A 9871-nucleotide genomic window follows, 5' to 3' on the forward strand; every position below is an offset into this window, starting at 1 on the left:
GCCAACCTCCAACAGCAGAGGTGGCCAAGCCACAAGCCTCCAAATGGTGACTGGCCTAACTACTCTAGGTTCTCCAGCCTGACACCAAGGTGCTTTCTCCACTGCTGTCAGCATCCTCTGTCATGCAGGGGTTGGAGTTATCCCAGGGACAGGCCAATAGGAGGAGTGCCCTTTCTGAATAACAAGGGGATCTGGGAAAAGGAAGCCAGCATGTTTCTGCCTGGTTTTGAACCAGGGACCTTTTGCGTGTTAGGCAAATGTGATAACCACTACACTACAGAAACTCCACCTACTGGGTTGTTGCTCACTCTGGCACAGACCGATGGACAAATCTAGAGAATGTGGTGGTAGCCCCTCGATAGGTCAGCTGGCAGGGCAGAGGACTGGAGCCAGCACTCAGGAAGTCGTCCTTACCTCGCCCGTGTGACTCCAGCTTGAGGGAGAGCTTCTTTTTCTTCTCCTTGCTGACAAAGAGCAAGAGAAGAATGAAAGGTCAGGTGGGCCAACTCGGTGCAGAAGCCCATGCTGTCTTTTCCTGCTGCATAGCCTGAAATGAGGGACTCGTGGCAGTTAAAGGAACTGCTGCACTCTCAGAAAACATCCCGCCCGTGCATAAAGGAGGATAGAAGAGCCTGTTAGTCTAGCACGCTCCCAGCTGAACTGTTTCAGCAGCTGCTAGGTTTCTTTTTGGCCTGTTACTTTTCTGTCTGGGATGTTGTTGTCAGCTGTGGCACAGAAAAAGGACGTCATTGCGAGCTGCCCATGAAGATAAGATTAACTTTTGCCTTCCTTGCTCGGCTTTACTTGCTTCCTCACCCTATTCCTGCCTTAGTTCCTGTGTTACCTGAAGGCAACGGGGGCCCAGCAGTACGAAGAGGAAGTTAGACAGCTAGACCCTGGTGGCAAAAGTTCTACCACCGCTTGCCACCCCACTCTCTTCTCCCAGCTTCACATATTGACCGCCAGGGACTTGGTGCCCAGCAGCGCAACGGAAGGCAGTGGACAGAGCCACCCTCGCCTTGAAGCTCTGGCTCATTAAACCGTATCTTCAGTCGCTGATGGCCAATGAGAGACCAACAGCGCTTGCCATTTTAGCACTTGAAAATGCCATTGGTCAGTCACTGGATCTCTTTAATGCTGTTACATAACAAATGAAAATAGAATCTCAGTGTGACATTCTGTACCTTTGGGGGAGTGTGCTGTAACCCCCATATTCCTCATTTTCATATAATCGTGATCTTATATACAGAGCATGCCTTGTAAGGTATCAGGGGAAAGGATATGATCTGCTGAAAGTCATTTCTCTACCCATAGATGTTTACCATTCATGCATATGAAGTTATGAGAATTGTGCAGTGTGGTTATCACTATGCTGTAAGGTGGGGGAGTCAGCCAAATATTAGCTCCCCAGTGACAACAGCAAGGAAAGTAACCAACACCCGGACAGGGTGTCAAACAACCCATCAACAGCCATTGTTCAGCAAGGGAGCTACAGTGCAATCACTTACCTGCAAGAGGACACCCCAGGGGAATTGCTCAGACTTGCTTGGAGAGACGCAGTGATGCTCACCTGACTCTGAAGGGGGAGCAAAGCCAAGAGGGAAGAAAGGACATGATAAAAGCAGAGACATTTGCCATGCTTTGTCTCTCTCGTCCACCTACATCTACAGACACCCCCACACCAAGCAACTGAAGCGCTGACGAAAGGGGAGAGCCTGGCTGAAAAGCCACCAGCCGGCCTGTGGTGAGAAGCATCTAAGTTTGTAAGGGCATTGAAAGGGTTAAGATCAGCTTAGAGTGCATTTTGCTTTTATTTCACAAAAACAACGAGGAGTCCGGTGACACCTTAAGAACTAACAGATTTATTTGGACACAAGCATTCGTGGGTAAAAAGCCCTCTTCTTCAGATGCATGGAGTGAAAATTGCAGATAGAGGCATAAATATATATTGGAACATGATGTAAAGGGAGTTACCATACAAGGGGAGAACCAGTGTTGAAGGCTAATTCAGTCAGGGTGGATGTGGCTCTCTCCAAGTAATTGACAGGGAGGTGTCAATACCAAGAGAGGGAAAATTGCTTTTGTAGTGAGCCAGTCACCCCCAGTCCCTCTTCAAGCTCAAATTAATGGTGTTAAGTTTGCAGATCAGTTGTAACTCTGCAATTTCTCTTTGAAGTCTGTTTTTGAAGTTTTTTGAATGGCTTCTTTTAAATGGCTACTTTGAATGGCTACGTTTAATTGTGTTATTGAATATGAACATGTAAACGTGTTATGGAAGTCCCATGTGGTCTAGTGGTTAGGATTCTTGGCTTTCACCCAGACAGCCTGGGTTCAATTCCCCACACAGGAACAATGCAGAGCTTCTCCTTGGAGGGGAGACAGGAAACAAAAAGAATGGGAAGGGATCCTGCCAGCAGCAGAGCTGGATAGAGTTGGGAGCAGTACTGGATTTGACATGGTGCCATAGTGCTAGGCCCAAGCTCTGAAGGGACCTGTAACAGTAACTTCCTCCCCTCTGCAGAAAGGGAGCCTCAGAGCAGCCTGGATTCAGTAGGGGAGCTGAGACCCCATAGGGCCCTGGGAGCTGTAGTTCCTTGACCAGCTCCCTGCCTTGGAGCAGAGAAGGAACATTTCCCAGCATTCCCTTGGCTGCTATCAACAGGAAAGGGAGGGGGGAAGCTGTGAGACTCCATGCGCTGCAGCTTGCTGTGGCTGGGGGGCTGGCTGCTAGAAGGGGGTGCCACCTGTGAATAGGGAAGAGGTGTGACCAAGGAGTAGAAGGCTTTGGCCCAGGTAGCACCCTCAGAAGACTTCCCCAGACAGGCTTAGGGATGCTGGTGTGACCTCGCCTGGCAGCCCCCAAAGATGGAACTGGGTGGACTAACTGGACAGGGCCCCTCTCTATCTGAAGCTGGGCAAGGGAGGTATGTGGATCCCACCAGAAGGTAAAATGGTAAGTAAGGAAGGGGAGGCTCTACTGGACCTGGACAGCTTCAGATACAGGACAGGAGGATTTCCACTTCTGAGCCATGAAAATAGAAATTGACTTTTCCTTTCCAGATGTATCTAATATTCATAAAGGGAATCTAGCCCCTGCCTTCCAGATCTGAACACCTCAAATCAGGAGTGCTCAAGCTCAATTTGGGCAGCTGTTACTTCATTTCTCCCAAATCAAATATGCTGATCCACTGTCATTTACTGTAGAAAAAGTAGGAGAAAATTGAGCAACAAACGTTGGGGGTCTTCACAGTGCTAACGAGGGCTGGAATTGCTATTTTCAACAGCCATTACACTTTTTTTTTTAGTTTTGTTTGTTTAAAAGGAAGACAGTGATATTGCACTGGCAAATTCCCCATAGAAACAAAGAATGGAAAAAAAGAATAATAAAGGCACCTCAACTTTCCTCATTTATGTAGGACGGTCTTATTAGATGGATCCAGACATCTTCCAATCACAGAAGCTGATAATTGTTCCACTTTACTGCAGTTCTGTAACCATGCAGGAACCTAGAGGAGGAAAGTGCCTAACTCCAGAGTCTGCAGCTGCCTAGGGCCAGTGCTGAGGATTTAGAGTCCCTAGTGCTGCCCTTGCAAGGTTCAAGCATGCTCAGCCTTGGCATTGCCTCCTGCGGCTAGTAGCTGCAGCTGTCTAAGGCTGGCCTCTGGCAGTTGCCCCATGGCTGTAGCTAGAGAAACTACAAGTGGCTCTATGACTCCTGGGGCCATTAAGCTAGAGCACCTAAAGACACTGGAGTTAACCTCAAGGAACAGAGGTCACCAGTAGGAAAGGAATGTCGGGGGAGCAGGGAAGGCGGGAGCAGGTCAGGCTTGCAGAGGGAGCTTCCAGCTGGTTGGGAGCATGTCCAAAGTAGAAAGGAAACAAGTATGGGGAGAGGTGGTGGTGACCAGGTAGCAGACTAGCACGTAGATGGGAGCAGAGGGAGAGACGCTGGTGTCTTCAGATTCCCAAGGGCTAAGTCCTCACTTTGGGGAAATGGTGTTTGCAGGTGGCTTGCTCACATGGCAGGATGGGGGCTGAGGGAGGGATCTGTCAGAACTGATCAGGTGTCTGCTGGCTTTAGGACTTTGAGCTGAGACTAGGACCACATGCAGTGACTGGTGACATGGGGGGGTACTGGAGACGTGGCTAGAGAAGGTCTGAATGAGGAAAGAGATAAATCTGTGGGGAGTTTCCTTGGTCACTATGAAAGTTCTGCTCACTGTGGACACTGGTAAACCCACATGGGTGTACAGCTCAATAAGAAAACCCGCGGGCTGAGGGAGCTGTGTATGGCAATGCATATAGTCATGGAGAGGTGTGTGATCAAAATGAAAAATGTCTCTGAGGTTCAGTACCGGGTATACGAAGGCACCAATGGCACTGCCCCACCAGGCCCACACTCGGAGCCCACAGTGACTATACTGGGGCCCACAAATATGTTTGGTGCCAGGGCCAACAAAAGGTTAATCCAGCCCTGACTGCCTGAGCACTATTTCAGCCTCACATTTTTGGGTGGAACTCCCACAGTGAGAGCTGCAGAGCACTCCCCCGCAACACACACGCACACACTCGTCCTGGTGTTGGGAGGGGAACAGGAGAAAGGACAAAAGAAGAGATGAAGAGAAAGGAGGGAGGGACAGGTGGATGGAGGAAAAGGTGAAACACAAAGGACAAACCCTAATGTCCCCATGATTCTAAGGGACAAAATCCCAGGTGCGGAATAAAATTCTGCCTCCTTAAGCTCATGTTTTCCATGCCTAGAATTCAACTCTCACCAGATGGATCAGACTGAACAGGTTTCACACCTCCAGGAGGCTCTTACCTTCTAAAGAGGGACGGCTGTTTTCTAGTAAAATCACTACAAGGGAAGGAGAAAACTGGAAAGAGGTTTCTCCTGGCGCTCACGTCCGTGAACCCGAATACTCTCTCAGTCCTCAGACAGAGACCTGGAGAAGGAGACTTGCTGAAGCAAAGCCACAGGGGTCTCTGAGGTTTCCCTAGCCCCTGGCCCCTGACTGATGTCAGGATCTCTCTGTGAGGTCACCACCTGCTCACCAATAGTCTTTGACCAATAGTGTGAGGTCCTGCAAAAGGCCTTTGTGATGTCACTGCCACACCCCGCCCTTGCTGTGCCAATGTCCTGCCCCGGCCAGGCACTTTGGAGCTTTGAGCTACTCCCTGTGGATCACCTCACTCAAGGAGCTTTTCTATAGAGCATCCTCAGATGTCTAAGCACACGAGTGCCATGGCAATGAACTGACACACATGGCACCAAGATGAGATCATTAGTAGACTAACCTATAGGAGAAGGACACCCCAGCATTAGTAGGGGAGAAATCCCTACTGAACATGCATTACACCTAGCAGCCCCTGCGTGGGGTCGGGCAGGGGCTGCGGAGGGGGGAGACCTGGGAAAGGGATGGATGGAAAATGTCTGTGCAGCCGGGACATGGCCGGGGGGCGAGGGGAGAAGAGCAGGTGACCCCTGAGGAGCGGGGAGAAAAAGGGAGGGCTGAGATCCCCTCGGAATTACCACTGCCCCCTCCGTGGAGACCCCCCTCCTCTCCTGTCCTGCCCCCTTTCTCCCTAGAGAGCAACAAGCAACATCCAGGCTGACACCCCCTTCCCTCAAACCCCTGAGAAGTTCCCTGTTCCCCTCCCCCCATTGTGCCCCATTTTCTCTCCCCTTTGCCAATGGCCAGTTCAGATCTCAGGTTTGGGGTGTTTCCCCCCATTTTCACCTGCAGTGATTTGTCCTTGTGTAGGTGGGAAATGGTTCCCCCGAGTGATTTCTGAACTGGGCAGAGGCTGGGGGGGGCCTGAGACAGGGACACCTCTGGGCTGGGCTGGGGGGGCCACTCTCTGCTGGCAACAGGGCGTGGGAAGGGCCAGGAAGGGGAGGGGGGAGCAAGTGTCCCCCATAGAGAGGGTCCAGCCCCAGGCTGCTACCAGTAGCACATTCCTATCCTGGCCGGGGGGGGGGCTTTCTCCAGCTGGGACCTGCCCCCTAGGCAGCCCCAGGCTCTGACCGCACCAGCCCCGCCTGGAGCCCCCAGTGAGTGAGAGACCCCGGAGGGGGAGGGGGAGGGAGCACTGGGCCCTGACAGGAAAGTGACTCTCTCCCCTCAGATCTTGGTGTTTTCCTCTCATGTTATCAAATATGCAGTTTGTGACACAATTTCTTTGCAAATCTCAAAGATTCAAATAAAATAACCTAAACATTTGCCCCACTTCTCTCTAGTTGTCTATTTCTAATTGAATATGCCCTGAGATTTTCCTGTCTCTAATTATAAAATAATAAGAAAATCTCAGATTTACACCTTTTCTCAGATTATTGAACACAAAATGTTTGCAAATGTTGCCCATTTCCTCTTTATTCATTTATCAAGTATTCATGTGAAACACTCAGATTTTACCTCCTATCAACAACTGATATAAAATCCCTCTGATTTTCCACTTTCCTCTCTATAATTTGCAAAATGGATCCAAAATCTCTGATTTCCACCCTTTGTCTTTCATTTCTGAACACTGATCTGAAAGCTCAGGTTTTCCCTCTGTGTCATTATCAAATGTCAATTAACAATCCTCTCAAGTTTTGTGCTGTTCCTTATGTTTCTAAATCCCAAAAACTTCTTCCTTCGGGGGAACCTGTTGCCCTGAGTCGCTCTCCATTCTGGATGTTGCAGGGGATTAAATTTCCCAGTGATTGTCTTTCCCCTCTCCTTTGAGGATCATTTGTTCCCTCTTTTAGCTCTGTTAGATATTTGCCAAAGAAAGAGACCAGCCTGATATTTAATACACATCAAAGCCAGAGGCCTCCCCCTGTTTGGGGATCAGTGGTTCGCAGCTGGTAGTGGGAGAGTTGGCTGGCCCCTTTTCTTTTCTCCAGCTGGCACAGGATGAGGGGGTCACTCTGAGTGCAGCATGTCTTGAGAAGTATCCCAAACCACAAGACAAATGGTCTCTGTGAAGGGTTGCTTCCCACAGTGCTAAGATGTAGCCACCTCTGGCAGGAATCCATGGTGGCTACTATTTGCTAGTGACAGGCCACGGAAATTTCTTACCTATTTTGCCCCTCCATGCCAGGCCTGCACAACATACGGCCCACGGGCAACGTGCGGCCCGTGAAGTCTCACTGTGCGTCCCGCAGCCGGGAATCAAAGGGCTCTGGGCTGCCCGTAGCCGCGGGGAATCCAAACCCCTTTAAAGTTCAGCCGCGGCCGGGATTCAAAAGGTTCTGAGCTGCCCGCAGCCGCAGGGAGCCCAGAGCTCTTTAAATCTCAGCCGCGGCCAGGATTTATAGGGCTCTGGGCAGGCGGGCGGGGAGCTCAGAGCTCTTTAAATCCCAGCCACCAGGGCCGGCTTTAGGCCAATTTAACCAATTCCCTTGAATCGGCCTCGCTCCTAAGAGGACCCCGCACCCAAGCCCCAGTACCAGCAAAAGCCAGTGCGCTGTACCAGGGTGGCCCAGTTTCCCCAGGGGGCAATTTAAAAGGCCTGGGGCTCCCAGCAGGGGCTGGAAGCCCAGGCCCTTTAAATTGCCACTAGAGCCCTGCTGCTGGAGCCCTGGGGTATGGCTGCGGGGCTCTGGGGGCTATTTAAAAAGTCCAGGACTCCATTGCTTCTACCTCCCCGGCCCTTTAAATAGCCACTGGAGCCCCGCCGCTTCCCCAGGGTTCCCGCGGCTATTTACAGAGCTGGGGCAGTGGAAGCAGGGGCGCCCCGGGCCCTTGAAATAGCCCCCAAGCCCCAGGCTGCTGCTGCTACCCTAGTGGGAGAGGGGGGAGGAGGAGGAGGAGAAGGAGGCACTCACCATAGAGGATGGGCTGTACCCCCTGTACCTGCACCCCCTGCCCTGCCTGCAGCCAGCCCATCCCCAGCCAGCCCCTGCTGCACCCCCTGCCCGCACCAGCCCCGCACCTCCTGCCCTGCTTGCACCAGTTCCTGCCTGCAGCCTGCCCATCTCCAGCCAGCCCCACACCCCCTGCCTTGCCTTCAGCCCTGCACCAACCCCTGTCTCCAGAAAGCCCTGCACCCCCTTCCCTGTCTCCAGCCAGCCCCTGCCACACTGCCTGCCCTGCCCGCACCAGCCCTGCACCCCCTGCCCTGTCTCCAGCCAACCCCGTACCCCCTGCCTTGCCTTCAGCCCTGCACCAACCCGTCTCCAGCCAACCCCTGCCGCACCCCGCTGCCTGAAGCCAGCCAGTCCCGCACTCCTTTGTCTCCAGCCCTGCCAACCCATGTCGCACCCTCCCTGTGGCCCTGCCTGAAGCCAGCCAGCCCACCCCACACCTCTTGTCTCCAGCCTGCCCCACACCCCTTGCCCAGCCTGCAGCCAGACCCTACCTCTCGCATCCTCCCCCTCCCCCCACCTCCAGCCAGCCCCATGTTCACTGGTGCCCTGCAGTTCCGAGGGAAGTAACCCTGCACACCTGCTTCAATGAGATGGGCAGGGAGCAGCTGGGACCCACACATGTGCACCCTAGCACACCCTAAGGGAGTGGCAGAGCTCATTTCTAGTTCAGACCCATCTTTTTAAAAAAGAACTTTTAGGTAGGGTTAACATACATCTGTACTTTCCCGGACATGTCAGGCTTTTTGGTTCTTAAATCGCCATCTGGGAGGAAAATACGGACGTATGGTAACCCTACTGGTACAAAAAATACATACTGTGGCAGAACTTTTTATAGGGAACCGGTTGTTAAGAACTGAAAGGCTTTTTTTTTCCCCAGTCATCCCTGCGGGGCCCCGCACTTCCTAAAGCCGGCCTGCCAGCCACGGCCGGGATTCAAAGGGCTCTGGGCTGCTCGCAGAGATTCCCGGCCGCAGCTGAGGTTTAAAGGTCTCAGGGCTCCCCACCGCCACGGGCAGCCCAGAGCCCTTTGAATCCCGGCAGCAGCTGAGATTTAAAGGGCTCAGGGATCCCTGTGGCTGCAGGCAGCACAGAGCCCTTTGAATCCTGGCGGCAGCTCCAGGGGATGGAGTGAGGCTGGGATTTCAAGGGCTCAGGCTCCCCTCAGCAGCAGGAGCTCTGGGACCTTTAAATCCCTGCCCCAGCCCTGAAAAGCTCCGGGTTCCCCCAGTCGTCAGAGCCCCAGGCCCTTTAATTTGACCCTGAGGGCTCCCAGCCACCTCTTTGGCTGGGAGTTCCTGGTTGATTTAACATCAAGTAACACCTCCCCACCACCAACCTTCCTTTTTGACCCACAGCTGTTTTGGTGGGGCGGCGCTGGGGAAGGAGGGTTTGTTTCTGCAGGGCTGGGCGGGGTGTTTCCGCCAGGCTGGGAGGTCCTGAGTGGGGGGTGTTTCCGCAGGGCCGGGGGGTTTCGGTCCTCAGCTGTTTTCTTTGGAGTATTGTGGCCCTCGCTGTTTTACTCAAAGTACTGTACAGGAACTTTTCAGGGGGATTAAGGCAAAATGCCACATTTATTAGTAATACAGGTATCAATTAATACTCTATGATATGCACATGAGATATATATCACAGTCATGCATTCACGCACATACACAGACATAAACACACTCCGTCTTGCTGTTGTTACCAACTAGTTGCTCCCCTTAACTGCACTGGCCAGGTGACTTAGATGGGGGAGGGGTGGAGCCGGGCTTCTACCGATCCAAATCGATGGTCCGATGGTGACAAGACGAGATCCGGGGTCCTTCTGCAAGACACCTCACATTTATAGCAGCTTCCCTCTTACGCAAATCTAGACCAGATTCAAAATCTGGGTCTGCGTCCGTTGGTCTTTGTGCTGCTTTTCTCTGGGTGTTGTCCCAATGCTGCTCAAAGAGGGTGTTTTCTAAAGAAGGTGCTTGCTTCTAATCCCTGAGGCCATCAGTATGTCTGCTCTTCTTTATTGGGCCCACTTGA

At 52.4% G+C, this 9871-nt stretch overlaps 1 non-coding gene across 1 annotated transcript; it reads right to left on the reverse strand.

Annotated features, from left to right (window-relative positions):
• Positions 1-211: 211 nt before the first annotated feature.
• Positions 212-284, reverse strand: TRNAV-AAC (transfer RNA valine (anticodon AAC)). Its single transcript has one exon. It is a non-coding gene; the product is annotated as a tRNA-Val (tRNA).
• Between the last annotated feature and the right edge of the window lie 9587 nt (positions 285-9871).

This window comes from Gopherus flavomarginatus, unplaced genomic scaffold, assembly GCF_025201925.1.
Source record: "Gopherus flavomarginatus isolate rGopFla2 unplaced genomic scaffold, rGopFla2.mat.asm mat_scaffold_34_arrow_ctg1, whole genome shotgun sequence".
NCBI lineage: Eukaryota > Metazoa > Chordata > Testudines > Testudinidae > Gopherus > Gopherus flavomarginatus.